The 16,652-nt window shown below is 43.4% G+C and overlaps 1 long non-coding RNA gene across 1 annotated transcript in view; it reads left to right on the top strand.

Moving 5' to 3' along the window:
* LOC137657109 (uncharacterized) overlaps window positions 1-16,652 on the top strand; it is a 121,369-nt gene that overhangs the window by 18,431 nt on the left and 86,286 nt on the right. The window contains exon 2 of the long non-coding RNA XR_011047111.1: window positions 7,844-7,937. This is a non-coding gene — a long non-coding RNA (uncharacterized lncRNA). The remainder of the gene's footprint in view (window positions 1-7,843; window positions 7,938-16,652) is intronic.

Here is a 16,652-nt window from a genome sequence, read left to right as displayed (position 1 = left end):
TCTCTCTCTCTCTCTCTCTCTCTCTCTCTCTCTCTCTCTCTCTCTCTCTCGGATAATTTTGAAATACTGGACGCTTATTCAGTCCACAAAACTATTTAAAACACTTTTTTTCCTAAGGTACCATCGCTGATCAAATTCATTAGAATAAAATAATTTCAATTAAAATGTTCATAATTCAGTAGAGGGACAACGGTAATCTCTCATTAGTTATGGCATATTACCTGAAGGGTTTCTCGTGCCTCGTTTGTTTTCCGAACTGTGACAAAAAAACTCAAATCAATCATTCAATCAATCGAACTGTCAAGCAAAGGCCATTACCCGTAGTTTTGCTGAAGGTGGGAAGACGGAGAAACACGCCTTCAGTGTTACTTACTTGTTTACTTGTTTTGGGTTTAAATCCAACCCTCCACTGAAGTCGAGTGAACTACTTCTCGGGCGGGTCCATATCAATCATCTAACGAAACATTTTCATTATAACTTGTACAATTCTTTGATTGTAGCATCTTCAAAATCATATGATCTTGTGAAAAGTAATGTCTTTTGTTTCTTCTTAAATTCAATTGCTCCCTTTAAGTCCTTCATTTCAGTTGGCAGTTTATTATAATGTCTAGGCGCACAGTAGCTAAAAGCCCTTTCACCAAATTTACTATTTGTTCATGGTTCAGATAGCCTATGTTTGTCACTCATGTGTCTTATGGTAACATTTGTTTCTAGTTCTAGTTTTTTCAGGCATTCTTTTAGATATTTTGGTTCAGTATCTTAAACGTTAGTAAGAGTAGCTTGTATTAGATTCTCGCCTTTACCGACAGCCAGTGTAATTTAATTAGTGCTGGGGTAATTCTATCCCTATTGTGTAGTCCTTTTATTAATCTAGCGACTCTGTTCTGTACTCTCTGAATTTTAGTTTAATACGATCATCCATTTCTGCTATCTCTTCGTATCTCTTAGTTTAATAAGCTCAATATTTTTTAATTAAAATTTGAGAAGTCTGTACAATAGCCATAAAAATTGTGGGGAACATTTTTTAGCCAACAAGTACTTTATTCTTGTATAATTGATAAAGCTTTTAAGGTTCTATCATATTGAAGCTCTTTATTTTCATTGTTCCCGGCGGTTTCTTTATATATATATATATATATATATATATATATATATATATATATATATATATATATATATATATATATATATAATATAATATAATATATATATATATATATATATATATATATATATATATATATATATATATATATATATATATATATATATATATATATATATTATGAAGTTTACTCTTTATTTAGTTAAAAATTACCGTACTTTATTTTGTAAAAATATAAACATGACCCCACGGATTTTATGCAATTTTAATACCGTTTTTTTTTATAGAATTGCCATACGTTTTAATGAAATTTGTATCCATTATATAATATTCATGAACGCATACGAACATAACATGGTACGCAGATGTATTTATGTTGAAAATATTAATTTAACGCAAAATTGTTAAATATCATAGTTACGGCTAAATTTTCAGGGTGAATGTCAAATAGTTAAGTTTTCTATAAAGCTCTTCGGACGGTTCTGAAACTAAAGAAAACGGTATTGTTTCTTATGTTAACATGTTTATGGTTACGTAAATATAAAGGTTATTGTTAACTTACTTTTGCAGTATATTATCTAAAATATCCATAAGGGCGATAGATTATTCCACATGCAAATTACATCAGGCTTTTTGTGTGAATTAAAACTGCTTATAAATAATTCTTATGTCTCTTTATTACGCTAATAATTCGTTAAAGATCTGCGAGTGAGGACATTTTTGTCCATGGGATAAAAACTATTGTGATTAAATATGATAAAGTTTTAATGCCTAAAGAAGACTTTTGTTTGTGTCGATAGGATTAAAACTACTTGTGCTTAAACAGGATAAAGTTTTAACGCCTAGAGGAGACTTTTGTTTGTGTCGATAGGATTAAAACTACTTGTGCTTAAATAGGATAAAGTTTTAATGCAATGCCTAGAGAAGACTGTTGTTTGTGTCGATAGGATTAAAACTACTTGTGCTTAAACAGGATAAAGTTTTAACACCTAGAGGAGACTTTTGTTTGTGTCGATAGGATTAAAACTACTTGTGCTTAAATAGGATAAAGTTTTAATGCAATGCCTAGAGAAGACTGTTGTTTGTGTCGATAGGATTAAAACTACTTGTGCTTAAACAGGATAAAGTTTTAACACCTAGAGGAGACTTTTGTTTGTGTCGATAGGATTAAAACTACTTGTGCTTAAATAGGATAAAGTTTTAATGCAATGCCTAGAGAAGACTGTTGTTTGTGTCGATAGGATTAAAACTACCTGTGCTTACGCAGGATAAAGTTTTAACGCCTACAGAAGACTTTTGTTTGTGTCGATAGGATTGAAACTACTTGTGCTTAAACAGGATAAAGTAATAATGCCTAGAGATGACTTTTGTTTGTGTCGATAGGATTAAACCTACTTGTGCTTAATCAGGATAAAGTTTTAACGCCTAAAGGAGACTTTTGTTTGAGTCGATAGGATTAAAACTACTTGTGCTTAATCAGGATAAAGTTTTAACGTCTAGAGGAGACTTTTGTTTGTGTCGATAGGATTAAAACTACTTGTGCTTAAACAGGATAAAGTTTTAACGCCTAGAGAAGACTTTTGTTTGTGTCGATAGGATTAAAACTACTTGTGCTTAAACAGGATAAAGTAATAATGCCTAGAGATGACTTTTGTTTGTGTCGATAGGATTAAACCTACTTGTGCTTAATCAGGATAAAGTTTTAACGCCTAAAGGAGACTTTTGTTTGAGTCGATAGGATTAAAACTACTTGTGCTTAATCAGGATAAAGTTTTAACGTCTAGAGGAGACTTTTGTTTGTGTCGATAGGATTAAAACTACTTGTGCTTAAACAGGATAAAGTTTTAACGCCTAGAGAAGACTTTTGTTTGTGTCGATAGGATTAAAACTACTTGTGCTTAAACAGGATAAAGTAATAATGCCTAGAGATGACTTTTGTTTGTGTCGATAGGATTAAACCTACTTGTGCTTAATCAGGATAAAGTTTTAACGTCTAGAGGAGACTTTTGTTTGTGTCGATAGGATTAAAACTACTTGTGCTTAAACAGGATAAAGTTTTAACGCCTAGAGAAGACTTTTGTTTGTGTCGATAGGATTAAAACTACTTGTGCTTAAACAGGATAAAGTTTTAACACCTAGAGGAGACTTTTGTTTGTGTCGATAGGATTAAAACTACAACTACCTGTGCTTAAACAGGATAAAGTTTTAACGCCTAGAGAAGACTTTTGTTTGTGTCGATAGGATTAAAACTACTTGTGCTTAAACAGGATAAAGTTTTAACACCTAGAGGAGACTTTTGTTTGTGTCGATAGGATTAAAACTACAACTACCTGTGCTTAAACAGGATAAAGTTTTAACGCCTAGACAAGACTTTTGTTTGTGTTGATAGGATTAAAACTACTTGTGCTTAAACAGGATAAAGTTGTAACGCCTAGAGGAGACTTTTGTTTGTGTCGATAGGATTAAAACTACTTGCGCTTAAACAGGATAAAGTTTTAACGCCTAGAGAAGACTTTTGTTTGTGTCGATAGGATTAAAACTACTTGTGCTTAAACAGGATAAAGTTTTGAAGCCTAGAGGTGACTTTTGTTTGTGTCAATAGGATTAAAACTACTTGTGCTTAATCAGGATAAAGTTTTAACGCCTAGAGAAGACTTTTGTTTGTGTCGATAGGATTAAAACTACTTGCGCTTAAACAGGATAAAGTTTTAACGCCTAGAGAAAACTTTTGTTTGTGTCGATAGGATTAAAACTACTTGCGCTTAAACAGGATAAAGTTTTAACGCCTAGAGAAGACTTTTGTTTGTGTCGATAGGATTAAAACTACTTGCGCTTAAACAGGATAAAGTTTTAACGCCTAGACAAGACTTTTGTTTGTGTCGATAGGATTAAAACTACTTGCGCTTAAACAGGATAAAGTTTTAACGCCTAGAGAAGACTTTTGTTTGTGTCGATAGGATTAAAACTACTTGCGCTTAAACAGGATAAAGTTTTAACGCCTAGAGAAGACTTTTGTTTGTGTCGATAGGATTAAAACTACTTGCGCTTAAACAGGATAAAGTTGTAACGCCTAGAGAAGACTTTTGTTTGTGTCGATAGGATTAAAACTACTTGCGCTTAAACAGGATAAAGTTGTAACGCCTAGAGAAGACTTTTGTTTGTGTCGATAGGATTAAAACTACTTGCGCTTAAACAGGATAAAGTTTTAACACCTAGAGAAGACTTTTGTTTCTGTCGATAGGATTAAAACTACTTTTGCTTAAACAGGATAAGGTTTTAACGCCTAGAGGAGACTTTGGTTTATGTCGATAGGATTAAAACTACTTGCGCTTAAACAGGATAAAGTTTTAACGCCTAGAGAAGACTGTTGTTTGTGTCGATTGGATTAAAACTACTTGCGCTTAAACAGGATAAAGTTTTAACGCCTAGAGGAGACTTGTTTCAGCCCGTGATAGTTAAATAGTGTATCATCTCGAAGGAGGAGTTGCGAGTAGATAAAGATGTCAAATTTATTCTTGTAACATTGGAAAAGGAAAGTTTGCAAATATATATGCACCCATGCATATGCTTGCATTTATGTACGTTGTACATGTATGCCCATGCATTTATATATGCAGAGCCAACTCCAATTAGGTTTGATACATATAAGGGAAGGAAAGTTAAACATGTGCAGTATGTATGTATGTATGTATGTATGTATGTAGTACTAACCCCAATTAGTTTTATTGTTCAATGCTCTCTTATTTATTTGTTAATTAACGTAATAAGTTACACAGTTGTTACGCCGAAAGGTGGAGGGGGGGGGAGAAGGTGTGGCAATGGATTACTCCTTGTGTGGTTTTTAAGGGAGTTACTGATGTGTGAAGGGGAAATGCGTTTGTTAGGTGCAAGTTAGGAATCAGATTTATGTCAATTTTTGAACAAAGTTTATAATTTTGTTTTTAATAGTAATCTCCGCGTTTATTGAACTGTGTTATGACCTTTTATCCATTTACTGAGATATTTAACTTATTTGTTAAGCGTATTAACTTGAAACAATTATACATAGTTTACAAAAAATGGTTTTCTCTCTTTACGGGCTGTTTTCCTTGTCATATCATAACACACATGGGAACCCTACCCACTAAAGGACCCACAATAGTTGTTTATTATAATACTGTAGTTCTTAGGTCTTTAGAGTATCATACAGCATATTCCGCGTTTATTTGCAAATCCACATTATCGAAGCATTTAAGAAACCAAAAAGATTACAGTTTCTTCTTGAAAGCCTTGATATCCAGTGAGAGAGCTTGTAGTTTTGAAAATTGCTTTCAAAACCCTTATGAAACAGTAGGTTTTAACAAGTAATTTGTTTATATAATAAAGTCTAGTATATCTTGAAATTATTTAATGATGAGGTAATTGTTTACAACACCACGCTCTCCATTTACTCCAAAATAATGCAATCCTGCAGTTCTCATCTTCTTGCACAGTAATTAGGTGATTATTTAAATTCTGGGAAAGCAATAATTAGCAAAATATGTTGAGGAAGGCGGAATGGGCTATAAAAAGAAAATAGCTCGGTTTCCTCACCAAACGACTTAGAACTAACATGTTAACACAGTCAACCAAACAGAATTCGTGATGTCAGCCTACATAAACAGAAGTTCGTGATGCCAGCTTACATTTGATATACTGTATATTCAAAATACACTTAATCAAAAATTGAGTGATTACTCAAAAGTGTCACTATTTGTAAATTGCATATTTTATGGACGCTTTTGAGTGAATTAATCCATTTTTAATTAAGTATATTTTGAATATACAGTATATCAAATGTTTGCTTGACTATGTTAACATGTCAGTTCCAAGTCGTTTAGTGAGGAAACCGAGCTATTTTCTTTTCATAACCCCTTCCCCCTTTCTCAACATATCTTGCTAATTATTGCTTTTCCAGAATTTAAATAACCACCTAATTACTGTGCAAGAAGATGAGAACTTCAGGATTGCATTATTTTGGAGTAAATGGAGAGCGTGGTGTGGTAAAAAATTACCAATGATGATTCAAGCCTGACATGGATGGTAGTTATATTTTGTTTACCTGGTAATGCAATACCAATAGTCTAAGCTTTTTTTCAATGAACAGCTATTTATTCAATATCCATCATTGGTAATCTCTACATAAGTGATTTTATTGCAACACAATTACCTAGTTTCTAAATGATTCAATAATGTGGATTTGACAATTAACACAGAATACGCTGTATGATATTCTAACTACCTACGAATGTTATTATTATTATTGTCATTATTACTTGTTAAGCAACATCCCTAGTTGGAAGAGCAGGCTGCTATAAGCCCAAGGGCCCCAACAGGGGAAATAGCCCAGTGAGGAAAGGAAACAAGGAAAAATAAAATATTCTAAGAACAGTAACAACATTAGAATAGATATTTCCTATGTAAATCATAAAAAAATAACTAAACCAAACAAGAGGAAGAGAAATTAGATAGAATACAGTGCCCGAGTGTATCCTCTAGCAAGAAAACTCTAACCCAAGACAGTGGAAGACCATGGCACAGAGTCTATGGCACTACCCAAGACTAGAGAACAATGGTTTGATTCTGGATAGTCCTTCTACGAAATACAGATCTTGTAGGCCCAGATTCCTTGTACCAGAGGGCCAGGAAAATAGCCCTTATAGTCAAGTAATTTGGACATAAGATTTGAACTTATATGTTGAATATTGTGCCCATTGAATGAAGTAATTATTTTGGGATTTCTTTTTATTATAAAGAGGGCCATTGGTATTTTAGGAATTATTAGCAGAAGGAGAGACTTTACTAAAAGCTTTACGTCATATAGAAGGTATTCAAATAATATTATAAAGCTAGTAAGCCGGCTAATAAAAGTGCTTAGTACAAGGTTACCTAGAAAGGCGTGACTTTTATACCAGTCACCTTTTATAAACTCAAAGTTCCAAAACTGTCGAATGTCAGCATGCCGTGACTTCGTATCATGATTTATTGAAGGAGTTACTCTTCTAAGAACGAGATTTGAAATGTCATGGAGGTTATTAAAGTAGTGTTTTATTGTTTCATCAACAGGATGTTTTCAAACGAGTAAATATAGGCCTCTAAGGCATTAAGAGTGAATTTAAATTATAAAAAAAGGCCTTTCCTTTTAATTTGTGAGTGACTTAAGATGAAAGGATTTTATTGAATAATTTGATAAGTTCTAATTAAGAACAGGTAGTTATTTTACATATTTTTGTTATATGCAACCCCTCACATGTACCCCCCCCCCTCACAACCTGGAAATTTTAGACGTTAGACAGCTCATGAACCTTAATTTCGAACGGACAAATATGTAGACACAAATTCTAATCTTAATTTAGTATGCTAATATGCTTGTGATAGAAGGTCTAAATTTCCTTTTCTTTTAATGAGAGAATTAGATGATGATGAGGATAATTGGTTTTAATTGATATATCCCATTTGACTCTAGAAATGATACAAACATTAGATTTAGGTGTTAACCGAATGAGCATCATTAAGAAGTAAAAATTTAGAATCTTAATTTTATTACACACAATACTCCTATGAAGTTAACCTTAGTCTACGATGTACATAGGAGGAATTCTATAAGGGATTTTCCAAGAAAGCTCAAATGATAATGCTGTGTTTTCCTTTTCATTGCATGTAGGATGTATGAATGCGCATGAAATGGATCAAATAGCTGATTATATTTGAATTTTACAGGTGCTGTTCTGATTAGGAAGTTTCGGATGGGCTTCTAACTGCATCATTGGAGATCAAACTCTGAAACCATTTAGCTGCAGTGACTTTATTCAAGGTGAGAGTAGCAGGATAATTTTAACTTACAAAAGATAATGTACTAATGTCAAGTTTAATCATGAATAATATCTAAGATGAGAACAAAGCTTGTAGTAATTTGTTGTAGTCATTGACAATGGAGAACAAATTGAATATCTAATTCATGATTGTAAAGTGTGAGAGCAGCTCTTCTAGGGGGACGACACTCCAAAACTAAACCTTTGCCATAGCCTCTGTACCATGATCATCCATAGTTTTTAGTTCATACTAATAGGTGACCTTTAACTCCTTTCCTGGCCACTGATTGCAGCCTTGCTGCTGGGCTTGCAAGCTCAAAAGCTTTTTCAAAGTCTATTGTTGCTTTCTTTTGAGTTATGCAGATTAAAACGTCTGTGATGCATTCAGAAGTTCCAATTCCCTCCTGATATGCATATAGCTGCTTGTGTAGGGGGCCAATTTTGTATTTCATTCTTTTCAGGACCATTTTTTCTCCTGTCTTTTCCACACAGGAAACTTAAGGCCTATTGGTCTGGGATTTTCTGGATCCTTTGGCTTTGGGATTGGCTGTGTATCTTGTTGCCTCCAGGCTTGAGGCCTTGTGCGCTCAAGGTGTGTTCTGTTAATCAACCTCAGGAATGCGGTTTCTCCTGCTGGACCCATGTGTTTGATCATTGTGTATGTGATCCTGTCTGCTCCTGGCACAGTGTCTTTTCCTGTCTTGTGTACTGCTCCTAGTTCCTTAACTGTGTATGGGATGTCTGTGTCATCCTGTAGCTGGCAGGCTGTGTTGATCTCTTCCCACCTGGCTGGCGCCAGTTGCTCTTACAACATTCTGGTTTCAGGGGAGAGATTAGCTGATAATGTTCTATTTGCAAAGGCTGTTGCAATTCTTTCTGCCTCCTCTTGTGGGTGTGGGTGTATTGCAATTTGAATTTTCTTTTTTCCGGCTACTCTGTTTAGCCCATTTCCATGAGCTCTGTGAGTGTTGTGTACTGTGATAAGTTTGAACACCATTCCATCCATTTTTCTATTCTTATTTCATGGAGTCTTTGTTGTTTCATTTGTAACTGTTTGCAGTAGTTCTCTGTTCTCTACTGTGCATCTTCTTCTGTATATTTTTTGTGACCCTGTTTAGTCTTGTTTGTTCCGTAAATGAAATACAAACCACGCTATTTACTTAGGGTAATTACTTCGGCGTAGCTGAATGACGAGCCATAAGAATTTTAACTAGGGTTTACTACCCCACCGCTAGTTAGCGGGGGGGGGGGGGGGGGGTAGGGAGGGGTAGCTTGCTACACCCACCCCCCCCTCACACGCACTAGTGCGTGCTTCACTTTGCTTTTGGCTCGGGAGGTGATCAGACGTGTCTGCTCTCTCCCTCTCTTTTGACTGCCATTAATCTGTTTTTGCTTTTTCTTTTCTACAGTGTGTGTTTGAAGTTGGCCTCTATTATTCTAATATGCGTACGTGTCCTGGATTACCTGGCCACCCTTGTGGGACCTTTATGTCAGCCATTGACACCGATCCCCACACCTTATGTCCTCACTGTAGGGGCCAACGGTGTGATAGCGGTAACGTATGTATTGAGTGTAGGGAGTGGTCTTCCTCCCAGTGGGAGAGGTTTGCCCGGTGCCGCAAGAAGAAGTCTAAAATGGATATTTCTCCCACCGAGGTGTCTTTGAAGAGAGAAAATTCCAAGGCTGCTTCTTCCGCAGCCCTTTCCTCCTCCGAAGCTCCCACTCGATCGGCTTCTTCCGAGAGGCCGGCGAGTTGTAGCGTAGACCATATTGCTGTTGACCGATCCCGGGGTGCGGGAGAGGTAGTTGCCTCCCATAGCGAGGCAGCTGCTCCTTCTCCCCTGGAGGAGGATATTGTTTCTCATTTGTCTGTGAATAATTCTGATTTATTACAGCTTTGTACTTCCTTGGGGCTTCAGGGTTCGCCCTCCAGGGAAGTCCTGTTTGACATGATCAAACTAGGTGCAGCCGTTAAACAATCGCCGATGACAGCAGGGATAGATCCCTTGTCTGTCGTTGACGCTGTTGTAACGGAGGCATTGAGTGTTTATGTTCAAACACCCGTGCCTGTTGTTGCTGAGGTAGCTGAAGGCTTAGGTTCCCCCTCCGAACATCCTTCGAGGGAGGAACTAAGTCCTACAGTCTCTCCTGCAGGTGATTCTCCCCCTCGGGGGAGTTCACTGACAGAGACTCCTCTGCGGAGGCCTTATGAAGGTCAGATTGCTGATCCAACGGCCCCTCGTGGGCGTATAAGGCAGAAAGCTCGTCCTCCCCTTCGCCGTAGAGGTCTTCCTTCTCCTCACAAGGGAGTTAGGAGGCGCCTCTTCGGCTCGTCATCCCCGCAGTCCTCTGCGGAGGAGACAACTCGCCGTTCACCGATCCTGCCAGCTACCACCTTAGACCTCTCCAGAGATCGTTCGCGATCCCCTTCGGAGGATGGTCGCCCTTCGGGACCCTGTGACCAGTCTCCCTCCAGACCTGCTGACCTGCCGTCACCCTTCGAGGATGCTGATGCGCTATATGTGCCGACAAAACCTGTCATTGCGCAGGCACCGGTCCCTTCGGGGCATAAGGGTCTTGAGCACAAAACTGCGCCTCAAACCCTTAAGCGCCAAGTTATACCTGCGCGCCCTTCTGCTGCTGATGTTCCAGGCTTAGCGCTACTGCGCTCACCTGCGCGCGTGCACGCAATTGTTCCTGTTACACGCCAGGGTTCCCCTGTGCACCCACAACCTTCTGCGCGCCCGCGCCCAACAGCAGTTCCTGATCTAGCGGGTCCGCGCCCACCTGCGCACACGCGCCCGGCAGTTCCTGTTCAACGCGCAGTCCAAGAGCCACCTAGGTTACCGCACAGGCGCTCTCAGGTGTCTCTGGACCCCCAGCGCTCTTCTACTATGAGGAGTGATGCGCGCCAATCTCGCGCAGTTCCTGATACAGCGCACATGCGTTCACCAACACGCCAGCGCGCTTCCACATCTTAGCGCGCAGTCCAGGAGGTGCCTAAGCTAGCGCACGGGCGCTCACAGGCACCCCTGGACTCACCTTCCAGGTGGCGCGCCCTTCCAGCTGCGCGCAATATTCCAGCTGCGCGCCATGTTCCAGTTGCGCGCCATGTTCCAGTTGCGCGAGGTTCCAGCTGCGCGAGGTTCCAGCTGCGCACAAGGTTCCAGTTGCGCGCGATGCGTGCCCAACCCAACAGCGCGCCCATCGCAAAAGCCCACACCTGTGCGCCCACATCCTGATGCGCGCCATGTGCACCCACGATCACCTGCGCGCCCACGATCACCTGCGCGCCCAGCTATCTTACGATCGCCTAAGGCACATGCGCAATCTACGCAGCGCTCGCCTGCGCGCCAGCATGCAAACTCACCCTCGCGCTATCACGAGGCTGCGCAATCACGCCCTCGCCCTGTCTTGACAGACACGCGCCCACGTACTGCTGCGCACTCGCGCCCATCAGTACCACATCAAATTGCTGCGCCCCCTCGCATCCAGCCTTCAACCCTGCCTCATAAACCAGCTCCTGTGCGCCACAAGCCCTCGCCATCTCCTACGCGTGCCCGCGCCCACGCGCCCGCGCCCGCGCCCGCGCCCCCGCGCCCGCGCCCATGCGCCTTCTCCTGCGCACCCACGCGCTCTCAGTCTCACACGCCCATGCCCACGCCCACGCGAAATTCCTGCTGCGCACGATTCTTTCGCGCGCGCGACCCAGAACAAGATTCGTCACGCGATCACCAGCGCGATCGGCGCCCCGATCGCCAACACGATCACGCACGAGTTGCAACGGGGCTACAGGCAGACAGGTCATCGTCTCGTTCCCCTCCCCGCAAGCGCAGAACAGCGCGCTCGCCGGAGGAAGGGAGGTTTCCAGACATGTCTAAGGACTCTTCTTCTTCTTTTTCAGCTTCTCATCAGGCAAACCCTTGTTTAGCGACTCCTCCAAGGGATCGAACGATCCCCCTTCCCTCCAGAGGGAGTGTCTGACAGCGCAACTGTCAGCCAGCAGCCCTGGTTTGGTACCATAGTCAGAGCTCTTATGCAGGGTATGAAGCCTGTTCTCTCTGACTTAGGTCACAAATCGGTGGCAGCTTCCTCCCCCCTGAAGAGGAAGAGAGGAGTACCCTCCGTGGTAACTTCTCCGAGGGCTATCCTGTCTCCTCGCAAATCATTGCGCAAGGCTCCTTCCCCCCTCAGACTTTCTCTCCCTCCCCTGCGGATGAGTATTACCCATCCTCAGGAGAGTCGGAAGAGCCGGTCCATTCCCCCATCGCACCAATGGGGGAAACTCCGCCTCTTCCTGAGAAGTCTTCTCGTACAGAGGTGGGGAAAGTCTTGCATCCATCATTGCTGGAGTCCTGTATCCCTCCCAGGAGGGAACCGAAGAACTCAAAGACTGTCCCTAAGTCTTCCACAAGGATCAGACAGGAACCATATAGACCTTCGGAGAACGTCCGCGAGTCTCCCCAGGAAGAGCCACTGGGGACGGGAGACTTTGCTGCCAGTCCTTCAGGAGGAGAGCACCAAGAGTCAGAACATGCATTCTGGCAAGTCCTGACCCTCATGAGGAACCTCAACGGGATCCCAGACCCAGAGATTCCTCCTCGTGAGGGAAAGGATACGGTCCTGGACCGAATCTACGGCACCCAGAAACCTTCTAGGGCCAGTGCAGCTTTGCCCTGGTCACAGGGGATGAAGAGTGCCAGGGACAAGGTCGAGGGCCAGCTCTCTGAGCTTGCCTCCTCCAATAGATCCAGCACCGGTAACAAGCTCCTCCCTCCTCCTTGAGTCCATCAGAGGAGGTACTTTGAGATCTTAGAGGAGACTTGTTTGGGTCTTCCAGTTCACCATTCCGTGGAAGAACTCACTGGGGGAGTCCCTCTAGAGAGACTCTCCAACCGGCAGGTGTCCTATTCTGCAACTGAGATCCTAAGCCAGGAGAAGGTTGTGAAGTGTACTATGCAGGCAACTTCGTGGCTTGACATCTGGCTGGGGTCTTTGGGCATCCTGGTACGTTCTGAGGATTTGTCCAAAGAAGGTACCAGGAAGGCACTGGAGACATTCTTGCTCTCAGGCACTCATACCATTGAGTTTCTGGCCCACTAAGTCTCGAGCTTGTGGGCCAACACGATTCTCAAATGACGGGACGCAGTGGCTGAGAGGTTTCACCAGAAGGTCCCCAGTTCCGACGTTAGCAGGCTCAGACACACTTCCGTTCTCGGTAAGAGTTTGTTTGAGCCTAAGGACGTGTAGCTAGCCGCTGAGAGGTGGAGGAAGTCCAATCAGGACTCCCTCATCCACAAGGCCTTAACATCAAGGCCTTACAAACCTCCAGCAGCCCAGCAGCCCCGTCCAGCTAAGGACACAAAGAAGACAACAGCAGCAAAGCCGAAGGTGTCTATGCCCTTTCCTGCCAAGGGCAGAAGGGGCAAGAAGTCCTCCAGGGGAGGTAAAAATCCTAGAGGAAGCAGCCGAGGCTGTAAACGCTAATATTGGCAGTCCCCCTGCATGTCCACCAGTGGGGGGATGCCTACAAAGTTGCGCGACAAGGTGGAAGCAACTCGGGGCAGATACCTGGACGATTTCCGTGATCGGTCAGGGTTATCGCATCCCGTTCATTTCATCTCTACCTCCCCTGACAGCGAATCCAGTGTCATTGTGCTCCCTTACCATGGGATCGGTAAAGGGGCAGGCCCTCCGGGCAGAAGTCCAGACCCTGTTGAAGAAGGACGCTCTCCAAGAGGTTGTGGACGGGTCCCCAGTCTTTTACAGTCGACTCTTTCTTGTAAAGAACACGTCTGGAGGCTGGAGACCAGTCATCGACCTCTCAACACTGAACGGGTTTGTCAAACAGACTCCGTTCAGCATGGAGACGGCAGACACGGTCAGGCTTGCAGTGAGACCACAAGATTTCATGTGTACACTGGACCTGAAGGATCCGTACCTCCAGATCCCAGTCCATCCGTCTTCAAGGAAGTACTTAAGATTTTGCCTAGACAACAAGATCTACCAGTTCAAGGTGCTGTGCTTCGGTCTCTCCACAGCTCCTTAGGTGTTCACCAAGGTGTTCACCCTGATTTCATCATGGGCTGACAGGATCGGCATCCGTCTCCTCCGTTATCTGGACGACTGGCTGATCCTAGCAGACTCGAAGGCAACCCTTCTTCGCCACCGAGACAAGCTTCTCGAACTTTGCCAAGATCTAGGGATCATAGTAAACCTCAAGAAGTCCTCTCTGCAGCCCTCTCAGAGACTGGTATATCTAGGCATGGTCATAGACAAGACCTTTCCTCACACGAGAAGAACTTCCAGCCCAGGTGTGGTTACGTCTCCTCAGCCATCTCTCCTCCCTGGCCCATCTGGTTCCCAACAGTCGCCTCAGAATGAGATCTCTCCAGTGGCGACTCAAGTCCCGGTGAAATCAAGGACACGATTCCCCGGACACTCTGATCCCTATGGGTCAGCCGGAACAGACGGACCTCCAGTGGTGGGTGACAGACGAAAACCTAGGAAAGGGAGTGGATCTTCTCATCCTTCCCCCAGACTTGTTGTTTTCGGACGCATCAAAGAAAGGGTGGGGGCCCACGTTCTGAACCACAGGACCTCAGGCCTGTGGTCAGAATTAGAAAAGTACCTTCACATAAACTTGCTAGAAATGAAGGCCGTATTTCTGGCACTTCAGAAGTTCCATCAAGTCCTGGCGGGTCACTCTGTGGTGGTGATGAGCGACAACACCACAGTGGTGGCTTATATCAACAAGTAGGGAGGTACCTTTTCAGAACAGCTATCCCATCTTGCAGTAGAGATACTGAGATGGTCCGAAGTCCACTCGATCGCACTAGCGGCTCGCTTCATTCTGGGCAAAAGGAATGTGCTCGCCGACAGTCTGAGCAGAGCGACGCAGATAGTGAGTACCGAGTGGTCTTTGGATCCTCAAGTAGCCAACAAAGTCCTGACTTTGTGGGGTTCCCCGACTGTGGATCTGTTCGCTACAGTGTTGAACTTCAAGCTGCCTCTGTACTGCTCCCCAGTCCTGGATCCCAAGGCTCTCTGGCAAGATGCCTTCCAACAATGGTGGGACAACATCGATGTGTATGCTTTTCCCCCGTTCTGTCTGATGAGGAGGGTACTCAACAAGACCAGAATATCGGTCAATCTATCAATGACCCTCATAGCTCTTCTATGGCATCACGCAGAGTGGTTCCCGGACCTTCTGCAACTCCTTATGGAGCCTCCAAGAGAACTCCCTCCACGACACAAGCTACTCAAACAACCACACTCCAACATCTTCCACAAAGCCGTAGCTTCGCTTCGGCTTCACGCCTGGAGACTATCCAGCATATCCTCAAAGAGAGAGGATTTTCGCAACAAGTTGCGAGCAGGATGTCTGGACACCTGCGCAAGTCATCCGCAGGGGTCTACCAGGCGAAGTGGCAAGTTTTCTGTGGTTGGTGTCGTGGAAGGGGTATCTCTCCACTCGATGCCACTATTTCAGCAATAGCGGAGTTCCTCGTGTATTTGCGGGTGGAAATGCGCCTTTCAGTCTCGGCAGTGAAGGGCTATCGCTCAGCCTTAAGTCTTGCCTTCAGGCTCAAAGGAGTGGACATTTCTTCCTCGCTGGAACTTTTTCTTCTCATACGAAGCTATGAACTTGCCTGCCCTCAGTCGGAAGTGAGATCTCCTTCATGGAACGTGGTTCGAGTTCTCAGGTCTCTAAAGAGACCTCCCTACGAACCATTACGCCAGGCTTCATATCGCCACCTTACTTGGAAGACGGTGTTCCTGCTAGCTTTGGTGTCAGCCAAGCGAGTCGGCGAACTACATGGTCTCTCATACGACATTGCCCATTCAAGGGGATGGGGGGAGGTAACGTTCAGATTCGTCCCTGAGTTTGTTGCCAAGACTCAGAATCCGGGAGTGCCGGACCCTCGGTTCGACTCTTTCCAGGTTTCTAGTCTCCGTTCTGTAACAGATGACCCAGACCATCTCCTACTTTGCCCAGTGAGGAGTCTGAGGTTATATCTTAAAAGAACAGCTGCAGTTCGTCCCCAGGTGCAAGCCTTGTTCATGAGCACTGGGTAAACGAAGAGAAGGGTCACCAAAAATACCATATCAGCCTGGATTCGCAAGGTAATACACCTAGCCTTGAATCCTGACTCTTCTCCATCACGTCGCCCTAGAGCGCATGATGTCAGGGGCATAGCTACGTCCCTGGCCTTCAAGAAAAATTATTCAGTGACGCAGGTCCTGCAAGCTGGGGTGTGGAAGCGTCAGACCACCTTTACAGCACACTACCTGCAAGACGTGACCCACAGGAGGCTCGATACATTTTCTATCGGCCCTGTGGTGGCTGCACAACAGCTGGTCTAAACCTCAGGCTCCTTAATGGACAAGTAGCAGAAGGTTGAGGGCATTGTTACCCGGTTTTAGTCTGCGTGAAGGAAAAGGTATGTCTGGCCCTTATTCTTTTCTTCATCCACTCCTCCCTTGGAGAAAGCAGCATCCTGGGTTCTCTGCACAGCTGACCTCAAACCACAGCAGGTAAACCATGCTTCCTTGTGTTCCTAGTATTAAGTGTAATACTGTCATGTCCCCATACCCTGACGAGGTGGTATTGCGAGAGTCCTAGCCTAGATTTCCTTCTGAAGAACTCCAGGTCAACTTCCTAGGATGTCACTTTTTCACTTTCACACACAGTTTACGTAGGCCGCAGCAGTTTC

This window comes from Palaemon carinicauda, chromosome 18 (genome assembly GCF_036898095.1).
Source record: "Palaemon carinicauda isolate YSFRI2023 chromosome 18, ASM3689809v2, whole genome shotgun sequence".
In the NCBI taxonomy this organism is placed as follows: domain Eukaryota; kingdom Metazoa; phylum Arthropoda; class Malacostraca; order Decapoda; family Palaemonidae; genus Palaemon; species Palaemon carinicauda.
Note: the sequence above shows the minus strand (reverse complement) of the source record. Positions and strands in the feature narration are given on the sequence as shown.